The 12,403-nt window shown below is 38.4% G+C and overlaps 1 pseudogene; it reads left to right on the top strand.

Annotated features, from left to right (window-relative positions):
- The first annotated feature begins 1,016 nt into the window (after positions 1–1,016).
- Positions 1,017–1,576, top strand: LOC110204310 (AP-1 complex subunit sigma-2 pseudogene; annotated as a pseudogene).
- The last annotated feature ends 10,827 nt before the right edge of the window (positions 1,577–12,403 follow it).

Below are 12,403 nucleotides of genomic sequence, written 5' to 3'. Positions count from 1 at the left end.
TCAATGAGTTGGGCTTGAAGTTTAAAGAGAAAGAAAACAAATTTTAAATACCCAACTAAACACCATTTTGGAAATCTGGATAATCAAAGGAGAGATCAATAAAAATGAAAGTAAGACAATCATTGAACTAATAAATAAAATTAAGACCTGGTTTGATGGTGGAAAACAATAGGATAGATAAACTATTGGTTATCTTGGGTTTAAAAAGGAAAGAAGGACATCTCCAGAGCACTCTTGGTGTAAAAAACTATCCACATCCAAAGAAAGAACTATGGAGGTTGAATCGCTGTCATTTTTTTCTTTTCTGTTGAGTTTTCTTTCCTCCTTCTGATGGTCCCTCCTATTGGTTTTATTTTTTACTTACAAATTCACTATTGTGAAAATATGTTTAATAGGAATGTAAATGTATAGCCTATATCAATTTGTGAGCCATCTTGGGGAGCGTGGAGGGGAGGTAGGGGAAGAAAAATTTTAAACTCGAAAGCATATGGAAGTGATTGTTGATAAATCAAAAGAAATTTACAAAATTTTTTTAAAAAGGAAAGAAGACAACCAAATTACCAGTACCAAAAATGAAAAGGGAGAATTCATCAATGAAGATAAAATTAAAGCCATTGTTAGGAGCTATTTCGCCCCATTAGGTGCCTACAAATTTGACAATCTAAGTGAATTCACGAATTTTTACAAATAACGTAAATTGCCCAGTTTAACAAAAGAGAAAGTAGAATACTTAAGTAACTCTGTTGGAAAAAGGAATTGAGTTTACAACTCGGATGCGGAGTGCCAGTTGCGCAACAACCTCCCAGCCTTTTGTAGCGAGGGGAGCGGGGAGAAGGAGGAGTTTGGGGAGAGATTTGGGAGTCGGTTTCCCCATTCAGCTCACCCTGCTTCCTTCCTCCAGCCCCTTCCCGGTTCCCCTCTTCCTCTCTCCTCACGTCCCGCCTGCTTGGCTCCCAGACTCTCCCAGGGGCTTTTCACTTTGCCGGGGCTGCCAGTTCCAGGAGCTGCAGGGCAGCAACCGGGCTTCCCTCCTATCTGAGGCCACAATGTACTTTATGTTGGTTTTTAGTCGTCAGGGAAAGCTCCGACTCCAGAAATGGTATGCCCCGGGATCGGAGAAAGAAAAGAAAAGAAAAAACCTCAAGAGAACTTGTTCAAACAGTTTTAGCCCATAAAGCAAAATGCGCAGCTTTTTGGAGTGCCGAGATCTGAAGACTGTCTACGAAAGATAAGTTAACCAAATGTATTTCTGCTGTGCTAGTGAAGATAAGGACAACTAATTACCCTGGAAATAATTCATCGTTATGTTGAGCTACTTGGCAAATATTTTGGCAGTGTCTCTGAACTTGATGTCATCTTTAATTTTGAGAAAGCTTATTTTATTCTGGATTAATTTCTTTTACGGGAGAAGTTCAGGAAAACGTACAAGAATAATGTACTTAAAGCCATCGAATAGGCAGATCTGCTCCAAGAGGAAACTCAAATCCCACTTAGTGTTCTTGAAGAAATTGAACTGGGGCATCTAGGTGGCGCAGTGAATAGAGCACTGACCCTAGAGTCAGGAGCATTGAGTTGAAATCCAGTCTCAGACCAGACACTTAACACTTACTAGCTGTGTGACCCTGGGCAAGTCACTTAACCCTAATTGCAAAACAACAACAACAACAACAACAACAAAACAAACAAACAGGAAATTGGACTGACATAAGCCAGCTCCCATGTTGATGACATCATGTGGTCTCACTGTGGATGTTCACTGACTTCACGTTAATGTTTAACTAAGGGTGCCAGACTCCATTTGCCAGTATTACTGTTTGGCTAAGCCCCTTCATTCAGGCCTCCATAAAAACACCCCACTTTTCCAAAAGGGAATAAAAATATAGGTTTTTTTTAAGCTAACTAAAACTTAATGCAGAAGAAATATCTCTTCAGTATTCTCAAAGGATAAATTATGTCCGTTTCCTATTAATTTTATTTGTGTGTGGTAATTATGGATATACACATAAAATCACAGTCAGGGAGCACATTTGTTGCTATTATTGCATTCAGCTGAAAAGAATCTACAATTGTGGCAACTTCAAAGTAAATATAATAATGTTTCAATATGGTTTCATGCAACCATTGAGTAATGTTACATTTCAGTATTTATGGGAATGAGAAAATTTGACTGATTTCATGTATCAAAATGATTTCAGTTGTAACATTACCACTAAAATTTAAACATACATATGTATACCAAAGATGCTTATTGGGAACTACATATCTGAAACTGGCAGCTTATAAAAAATGTACCTTTCTGAGACTAAGTGGGATATTACAGTAAAGGGAATAAAAGAAGGAAGAAAAGAAGAAAAGGAAGAAAGAAAGGAGGGACAGAGAGAAAGAAGGGAGGGAGAGAGGAAGGTAAGAACAATGAGGAGAGGACGGAAGGAGGGAAAGAGGGAAGATGGAGGGAGGGGGGTAAAAGAGGGAGTTATGGGAAAATGATATCAATTTTTTCAGAGAAATATAAAATAAACCTATCAGCTGAGAGGGTTCGAGGTGGGGGTGAGCCCTGAGAGACTTGAAGGGGGATAAAAAGCATTGGAAAAATCCTGATAGTAGGATAGGTGATTATGGAGGCATAAAAGGATTGCTCTGCAATGGTGAGGGCCCAATAGAGATGATATAAAAAGTCTATAGTGGACCCAATAAAAACATTTTCCTGATTTTTTCTAGCTTCCTTCATTAGCCCAGGAATAAGGGAAAAGGCTTATCCATATTATGACTTGGCAGGGTAAATGTAGAGAAAAGAAAAAGAATTTTGAATTAAACATTGACAAACAATAATTGCAAAACAGAAAGTAGTAAAGTTTGTTGTTGCAATCCCTTGGACTTCAATGAACCCAAGAAATGATCACAACATAAGTACAGGAAAAGAAAAGAAGTTATAAGGGGAAAGGAAATAAGCATTTATATACAGCCTACTAGGTACCAGACACTGTACCAAGTTCTATACAAATATCATCTCATTGGATTGTCACAACAGCTTTGTGAGATGGGTGATGCTATTCTCATTTGAGAGTTGAGAAAACTGAGATTAACTGACTTGCCCAGATCACACAGCTAGTAAGTGTCTCAGGTCTTCCCATCTCCAGGCCTAGCACTCTATCCACAGCACCACCTTAGTGGCTAGTTATCTATTGGGTAGTAAAGCTCTGATTTCTAAGGGGATTATCAAGCTTATAGTTCAGATCCTAATTGGGTCAGAACACCAGCAACACAACCTCCAGAGTCCTCTTGCTGGGTAATTTGTATCTTGTGTTTGTTTTTCCTTTCTCTTTGTAAACATGATTGTGTAAGGTGTGTCAGTCAATTAACATTTATTAAGTATATACCGGTGTAAGAAACACTACTAAGTGCTGGGGATACAAAAAGAGGCAAAAGACAATCCCTGCACTCAAGGAGCTTGCAGTCTAATGGGAGAGGCAACAAGCCTGAGCAAACAAGCCACATACAGAATGAATAGAAGATAATCAAAAGAGGGAAGGCACCAGAATTTAAAGGGGATCTTAGTTGGGACTTAAAGGAAGCCAATCAGTACTGATGAGCAGGGAGAGCATTCCAGGTTTGGGGAACAGCCAGTAGACAGGCCCAGAGACAAGAGATGGAGCATCTTTGTTTGTGGAACAGTTAAGAGTCCAGGGTCCCTATATGAGAGGACATGGTGAGGAATTAGGTGCAAGAAGACGGGAAAGAAAGGAGGAGGTTAGGTTATGAGGGGCTTTGAATCCCAAATAGAGGATTGTGCATTTGATCCTAGAGAGGATGGGGAGACACTGCAGTTTATTAAGTGGGGGAGGTGACATAATCAGACCTGCACTTTAGGGAAATGACTTTGGTGGCTGAATGGAGGATAGTCTGAGCAGGGAGAGAATTGAGGCAGCAGGTCCACTAGTAGGTTATTGCAATAGTCCAGGCACGAAGTGGTGTGGGCTTGTACTAGGGTGGTGGCAGTGTCTGAGAATGGGGGCTATTTAAGAGATATGGCAAAGGCAAAATAGGCCTTGGCAACAGATTGGATATGGCATAGGGGAGAGGGAAGAGATAGAGAATATGCAGGCACCTAGGTAGCGAACCTAGGAAAATGGTGTTGCCCTCTATGATAATTGGGAAGTTAGGGAGAAGGGGAAGGTTTAGGGAGAAAGAGAATGAGTTCAACTTTGGACATGATGAGTTTAAGACATCTGAAAGGCAATGAGAGATGAGAGATTGGAGGTCAGTAGAGAGATTGGGATAGAATAGGTAGATTTGAGAATCATCAGCATAGAGATGATAATTAAACCTATGGGAGCAAATGAAGTAGTATAGATGGAGAAGCAGCCCTGACACAACCCTCTGGGATACCTAGGATTAAAGGAGGTTTTCTGAATAAGGATCCATTGAAAATCAGAAATGGTGCCTTGAAAACCTAGGGAGAAGAGGAAAAAGGAGAAGAGGGTGATTAACAGTATTATAGATTGCAAAGACTGAGAAAAGGCCATTGGATTTGGGAACTGAGATCACCAGCAGCTTTGGAGAGAGCAATTTTGGTGGAATGAGGAGGTTGGGAGCCAGATTGTTAAGGGTTAAGAACAAAGTGAGAGGACAGAAAATGGAGGCACCTATTGAAGACAGACTTTCCAAGCTGTTTAGTCACAAAAAATGGAAGAGACATAGGACGATCTTTAGCAGGGATGGAATAAACAACTAGTTTTGAGGTTTGGACATAGGCCTGTTTGTAGGTAATAGGGAAGGAGCCAGTAGATTGGGAGAGATTGGGAATGACAAGTGGAAATCTATTCCAGGAGATGGGTGGAGTGAGATCACTTGTGCAGATAGAGAGGGGCTAGCTTTGGAAAGGAGTGAGATCTCCTCTTCCTTTGAGACAGAGATGAAGGAGAGCTGGGCAGAAGGCATATGAGTGATACAATACTGACTTCCCTGGCTTCCTTTAAGTCCCAAGTAAAATCCCACCTTTTACAGAAAGCCTGTCAGACTCCTTCTTAATTCTAGTGCCTTCTTTCTGTTGTTTCCCACTTATCTTGTAGATCACTTGTTTGCATATTTGTTTGCATGTTGACTCCCCCATTAGATTATGAGCTCCTTGAAAGAAGCTACTGTCTTTTGCCCCTTTTTGTATCTGCAGTGCTTCCTGGCATGTAGTAGGCACTTAACAAATATTTATTGATTGAGATGAGGAAAAGGAGAGGAGGGAACTCATGGTGAATGCTCTCAATTTTTTCTGTAAAAATAGGAGGCCATGTTCTCAGATGAAAAGCTGGAGGGAGGGGAAGCCATTGGAAATTGAAGGAGGAATGAAAAAGTTTGGAAGAATTGCTGTGGGGAGTGGGGGAGTGACAGGACAGAGGGGGTGCAGTAGGATTGCCCAGCAACTAGCTGAGGTTGTGTAACATAAATTTTCAGAGGACCTGATCAGAATGGTCATGTGACTTTCACCACCTTCATTCAGCAGCACCATGTGTAGGAGCAAAGGTTACATGGTGAGAATGATCCAAGGCTGAAGCTTGGCAGGATAAACCAAACATTTACTTAACCTCTACTATGTGACAGATACTGTGCTTAGTGTTGGTGATACAAAAAGGGGCAAAACAAAACCAACAAAATAAAGGGGCTAGGGACTCAAGAGAACAATGTAGAGTTGATCTGGTTTACCAAGAGGTCAAGAGAGAGAAAAGAAAAGAGTGAAGTTAATGCAAGGGTGTGCCCTACAAAAGAAATGAAGGGCTGAGAAATTAAAAGGTGATAATATAGGCTAATAGTAGGGTTTGGAAAGGGAAGGCAGAGAAAACCATGGAAAGCCAATAGATGGCAGTCAGATAAGGAGATTTTGGGAAATTGAGTGGTTAGGGTGTTTGAGGAAAAGTCATTATATGTGTTGAAGTCCCAAATAGGAGGAGTTGGGGAGGAGAAAGACTGTGAGACAGGCTGTTGTTGTAGTTGTCTTTGTTCTCAAACAGGACCATGACACAGGAAGGTGATGCCATGACTTGCAAGTGAATTGGATTTAAGTGAGAGAAGACTGTACAAAGTCATCAGCCTCTTTCTCCTCCAGAGTGATCTAGGTCCAGTGGCAAGATGTAGATCAGGACCACTGGAGAGGACAACTCATTGAGGAAGAAAGGAGAGTGACCTGGAGCTCTTTGAAGTGTTACCCAGTCTATGTGTGTCCACATTTCTTTGTGTAAATATGGTTAATCAGGAGATGTGACTAGGTTATCTCTAGTCTCCTCTGGCTACCTTCTCTAAAGAAGATACCTTCTAGGAGGGAAGCAGGAGATTGGGGCCACTGTTTTCCTCAGATAATGGGTTCTAGGCTAGAATTATATCTATCCAACCCCCATCCCCAATATTGTTAGTCTACCCAAAAAGAAACTAGTATTAGCAGGGACCAGGAAAGGCTTCCTGTGAAAGGTGAGATATTTAGACTTGAAGGAAGCTAGGGAAGCCAAGAAGTAGAGATAAGGAGGGAGGGAATTCTAGGTATGGGATAAGCCAGTGAAAATACCCAGTTAGCTGACAGAGTATTTTATTCAAGAATGAGAAAGGCCAATGTCACTGGATTAGATTGTATGGTAGGGTATTAAGATGTAAGAAGATGGGGAAAGTGGAATGGGATGGGGTGGAGAGGGGCAGGTTAGGAAAGGCTTTAAAAGCCAAAGATGATTTTATATTTGATCGTGGAGGTAATAGGGAGCCACTGGAGTTAGGCAGTGTGGGTAAGTGGGGGGGAAGGGATCTATATGGTGAGGCCTGTGCTGTGGAAAGATCACTTTGACAGCTGAATGGAGTGCCAACAAAGGATGGGCTTGGAGTCAGGGAAGATCTGAATTCAAATCTGACCTCAGACACATTAGCTGTAACCCTAGGCAAGTCACTTAACCTCTATTTGCCTCAATTTCAACCTCGAAATAGAGACTAAAGCACCTACCTGGGGGTTGTTGTGAAGATCAAACCAGATATTTGTAAAGAACTTAGCACAGTGCCTGCACATAGTAGGCACTATCAAAAATGCTTATTCATGCCTTTCCCTTGAGGCAGGAATATCTACCAGAAAGTAATTGATTAGGCCAGGCATGAGGTGATGAGTGATTGTTCTAGAGTGAAGGCAATATCAGAGGAGAGAAAGGGTCTATGAGAGCTATTGTAGAGAGAGACTCAAAAGCTCCTTAACTTGTCAACTTGTCAACAGATTAGCTATAGGGGTTAAATGTGAATGTGGAAGAAGATGAAATTTAGATTGGAAATCTAGGTACTGGTAAAATGGTTTCCCTGAGAGTAATAGGGAAGTTAGGGAGAGGGGAAAATTTTTGGGAAAAAGATCAGCCCTGGACTTGAGTTTAGGAATCATCTGCATAGAGATGTCAATCCACAGGGAGCTGATGAAATAACCAAGGGAAATAGAGAGAAGAAGGTCCAGGGCAGAATCTTGGAGCACATGTATAGATTATAGAGTATGTGGAGGGTGTAGGCTATTACTCAAATTTTACTGAGTTGCTAGACAAGCAAGGGGGGGCTACTAGGCACATTTACAATGCTTATTCTTAGAAACCAATCTTTGCATACTATACAACCATTTATGTTGAACTACTGATTGCTTGTCATTTACTAGAAATACATGTAACTGCCAACATGCAAGCACTGCTGTTTGACAAATTAAAGCATATCATTTCTTAATACAATAAAATGGGAAGAAAATGGAAAGGCTATCCAAGTCTAAAATGTTCAATTTGCCCATGAAGATTTGTGCATAGCTGAAAAAGGTTAAGTTTGCCCAGTCACTGCTAGAGTTTGGACTGCTATTGTGTTGTTAATTATTGACTGGACCCCAAAAAGCTTTTTGAAAATCTAACAACTATGTAACACAATAAGCTTATGTTTTTAAAACCATTTTCAAAATTCTGTTAGATAGTTTTTCCTCATATGTGAAGAAAAGCAAAGGAGTTGGAATGTACAATACATTTTCTAAGTTCTACTTTTGTTCCTTCCTTCTCCACGATTTTCTCAAAACCCATGAAAAATTAAGTACAAATCTTATCTTATGCAAGAATGCTCAAAAAGTTGTGGTTTATTCATCCTGTGCATATAAAAACTGTGATTCAGATTTACTTTAAAAGGAAAGATGTACTTTAATTCTTTGCATTTTGACTGATATTGGTAAATCACTATAAGAAAGACCCATTATTATTCAAAATTCATTTTCCTGCATAAAATTTTGATGAGTATTTAGTTGAAATGACAAAAATATAGCATGTACAGAATGTTTCCATAAGGAAAATAAGAAACATGTGTAAAAACATGTAGCAGGGAGCTGCCCTCTTTGGAATTCACTCCATCATTTTCATCCTTCCTCATCAGTTACCTTACCATTCCTGCCCTTTTAAAAAAACTTTGTTTTGGGATGTTTTCTTTCATCCAATTGTAAGCTCCTTCACAGCAGGCACTATCTTTCCTTTTCTTATATGTATAGGCACTGTGCCTGGCACTAACTAGCACTATGTAAATGTTAGTTATTGTTATTAATATTCTAAAGGTATATTATGCTCTTAATTATACATATAGTAAGATTTTTCACTTTAAAATCTATAACTATCTTAAAATTTCCAATCCAAGATGTGTAAGGCTTAATGAATATGTTCATTTGTAAATTAAGTCTCCAGGACATTTTTTGATGAGGGTATCGGTGTTAAATGACTTGCACAGGGTCACACAGCTCGTAAGTGTTAAGTGTCTGAGGTCGGATTTGAACTCATGTCCTTCTAACTCCGGGGCTAGATGCTCTATTCTCTGCACCATCTAGCTGCCCCTATTTGTTCTTAATCCTGCACTATCCTTCCAAAGCTTCATCCCTTCTACTAGATCCCATTCATTACTGAGTAAAAGTTACCTATTTTGAAAACTTCTTAATAGTCTCTCCTTTAGGAAGAATTCAAAGACGCCTGGAACCATTCATGACAACTGGTTCAGAGTAAATTAAGCAGAACCAAGAAAACTATTCATAATGACAATGAAAATGGAGGTACAGCCTAAACCAAAGAATGCACAGTTACGTTGACCAAGCCAAACTTGCTCCTGAAGAGATGAGAAAACATACTCCCCATCCTTGTTTATAGAATAAAGAAAATATTGGGCATTCCTCCTACCAAGAAATACATGAGAATTATATGTATATAACTTAAGATAACTGAAGATGTAGTTATATAATTGAAGAGATATTAACTGTTCATGATTGAGTCAAGTGAAAATAATAAAAATGACAGTGTTACCTAAATTAACTTGCTTATTCAGTGTTATACAAATCAAACTGCCATAGAATTATTTTAAAGGATGAGAAAAATAATAACATAATTAAGGAAAAAGGCTAATAATAATATCATTTAGAACAAGTTGTCAAGAATCTCATGGGAAATGATATTTAAAAGTTCTAAAGAAGGAAGCCTAGCAGTACCAAATATCAAACTATACTACAAAATATTAATAATCAAAACTATTTGATACTGATTAAAAATGAAAACATTGATTAGATGGAACAGATTAATTACACATGATTCAGAAAGAAATTAAAAATAACACAAAGTTTGATAAGAGTAATCCAACTATGAATGAATGAAGGGATAGATTAAAAATATATATTAAGGACTTATGTGCCAAGCATTGTGGCAAGTGCTGGGGGTATAAATACAAAAGTGAAGATAATTCTTGTCTCAAAGAGCTTATATTCTAATATAAGAAGTTGCGGCATATAAAGGAATGGTGTCTAGGAAGGGTTATGTTGATTTGGAAAGTTAATGGGATTATTCATAAAGCTATAGTAGTGAGTTACATCATCCCTTATATAAGCAATGACGAGTTCATTTGCTTGTAGGGACAGAACTTGGAATCAGCTCCTGCACAGCAGTGCAGAGGGTAAGACAGCTGGCAAGAAGATGGTACTAAAGTGAAACATGACTAGAGAGTGCCCTAGATGTAGTGGGCAACTATGCAAATCCCAATCAAGATAAAGGAGCCCAAGAGTAGGTGGAGGAACGATATGAACCATTGGTCCAAGCATTCAACAAATGTTGCTGGAGAGATAGAAAGCAGGCAGGCCAAAATCAGGTTTAGACCAACATCTAACTCCACATGTCACAGTAAATTCCAAATGGATACATGACTTAGACATAAAATGTCACATAATAAACAAATTGGAGCAAGGAAGGAGATACCTTTCACAACTGTATAAGAGAGGACTTCTTCATTAAAAATAAGAGAATCACAAAGGCTAACAGAACAATTTTCATTACACAAAATTAAAATGTCTTTGTACTAAAAAAGTTATTACAATTAAAAGAAAAATAGCTTAACCACATGAAAGATCCCAACCTTAATAAAATATATATGCAAATCAAAACAATCTTAAACTTTTACTTCATAACTTGTAAATTTGAAAAGATAACACAAGATGTGAATAGTCAATGTCTGAGGAGTTGTGGGAAGATAAGGCATACTGATGCATTTGCTGGTGGGACTATGACACAGCATAGCCATTTTGAAAACAATTTGGAAATATGCAAATAAAGTGACTAAAATGTCTATATCCTTTGAACCATAGTTCCATCCTTTGACTTTATTCCAGGGAGGCAATTGATAAGGAGAAACTTCCCATTTACATCAAAATCTTTATAGAACTTTTTTTTGACAGTCAAAAGTTGGAAACAAAGTAGATATCCATTTATTAGGGAATACATAAGCAAATTGTGGGTATAGGCATGTAATGGAATATTACTGTGCTATAAGAAATGAAAAATGTACTGAGAAGTATTGGAAAGATCTACACGAACTGATGCAGAGTAAGGTAAGGACAGGAAAATAATATGCAGTATGACTATAATAATATAAACACAAAGAACACTTACACATGTTTTTTAAAAGTGAATTTTACAAAATTGTGAAGAGGAAATATGGTTTAAAAGAAGAGGTAGAAGATATTCCCACCTCCCACCACTTTGAAGAGGTTGGAGGTCCATAACTGTTGCACATTGCACATATTTTCAGACTTTTTTGATGTGTTGACTAGTTATGCTGATTTTTCCTATAATTAATTTTTTTTTGCTTTAAAAATACTCTTTTTATAAGGAATGACCCTCTGAAGGGAAAAAAGAAAGGAAAGAGTGTATCAGGCATAGGGTACCTGCAGCCTTGAGGCTGCTTGTGGCCCTCTAAATCCTCAAGCACCACCCTTTTACTGAATTCAAATCTCACAGAAAAGGATCCTTTTAAGGGGATTAGTTCTCTGAGGTTTGGATTCAGTAAAGGGCTGTGCTTGAGGATTTAGAGGGCCACAAGCAGCCTCAAGGCCGCAGATTCCCGACCCTTGGAGAATTGATACTAAGGAAACTACAGTAATATTGTGAAAAAGAAAATAAAGAGAGACAGAAAGAAAGAAAGAAAGAAAGAAAGAAAGAAAGAAAGAAAGAAAGAAAGAAAGAGAGAGAGAGAGAGAGAAAGAGAGAAAGAAAGAAAGAGAGAAAGAAAGAGAGAAAGAAAGAGAGAAAGAAAGAGAGAAAGAAGAGAGAGAAAGAGAGAAAGAAAGAGAAGAAGAGAGAAAGAAAGAGAGAAGAAAGAGAGAAAGAAAGAGAGAAAGAAAGAAGAAAGAAAGAAAGAAAGAAAGAAAGGAGAAGAAGGAAGGAAGGAAGGAAGGAGAGAGAGAAAGAAGAAGGAAGGAAGGAAGGAAGAAAGGAAGGAAGGAGAGAGAAGAAGAAGGAAGGAAGGAAGGAAGGAAGGAAGGAAGGAAGGAAGGAAGGAAGGAAGGAAGAGAGTTAAATGGGAAAAAATGCAGAAACTTTCTGTGACAAAGATCTGCTACTTGGAATCTATAAGGAACTGATTTAAATATACAAGAAGAAGAACCATTTTACAACAAATGGAATAAAACAGGCAGTCCGTGGGGGTAAATGCAAGTTGTCAACAATTATAAGAAAAAAAAGGGCTCAAAATCACTAAAAATTAGAGAATACAAATGAAACATTTCTGAGGTTCTACCTCATGCCCAGTAGATTGACCAAGATGACTAAAATATAAAATGAAAATTGTTAAAGAGGTTATATAGGACAGACATGAAGGTACCATTGCTTAAGCTGTGAGTTGGTCCAGCCATTCTAAAAAGAAATTTGGGATTATGCTCAAAAAAATGACTAAGTAGCACATACTTATTGACCCATCAATATCAGTTCTAGACATGTATTCCCAAAGAGATCAAAGACAGAAGGAAAAGTCTCATATGTACAAAAATAATTATGGCAACGATTTTCATTGTAACAAAAAAGTGGAAACTAGGAAAGGGGGTGGGAAAGAGAGAAATATTCAACAATCAAGGAAGAAATGA

Source organism: Phascolarctos cinereus, unplaced genomic scaffold, assembly GCF_003287225.1.
Source record: "Phascolarctos cinereus isolate Bilbo 61053 unplaced genomic scaffold, phaCin_HiC Scaffold_239;HRSCAF=831, whole genome shotgun sequence".
In the NCBI taxonomy this organism is placed as follows: Eukaryota; Metazoa; Chordata; class Mammalia; order Diprotodontia; family Phascolarctidae; genus Phascolarctos; species Phascolarctos cinereus.
This window is presented reverse-complemented; position numbering and strand designations above follow the sequence as displayed.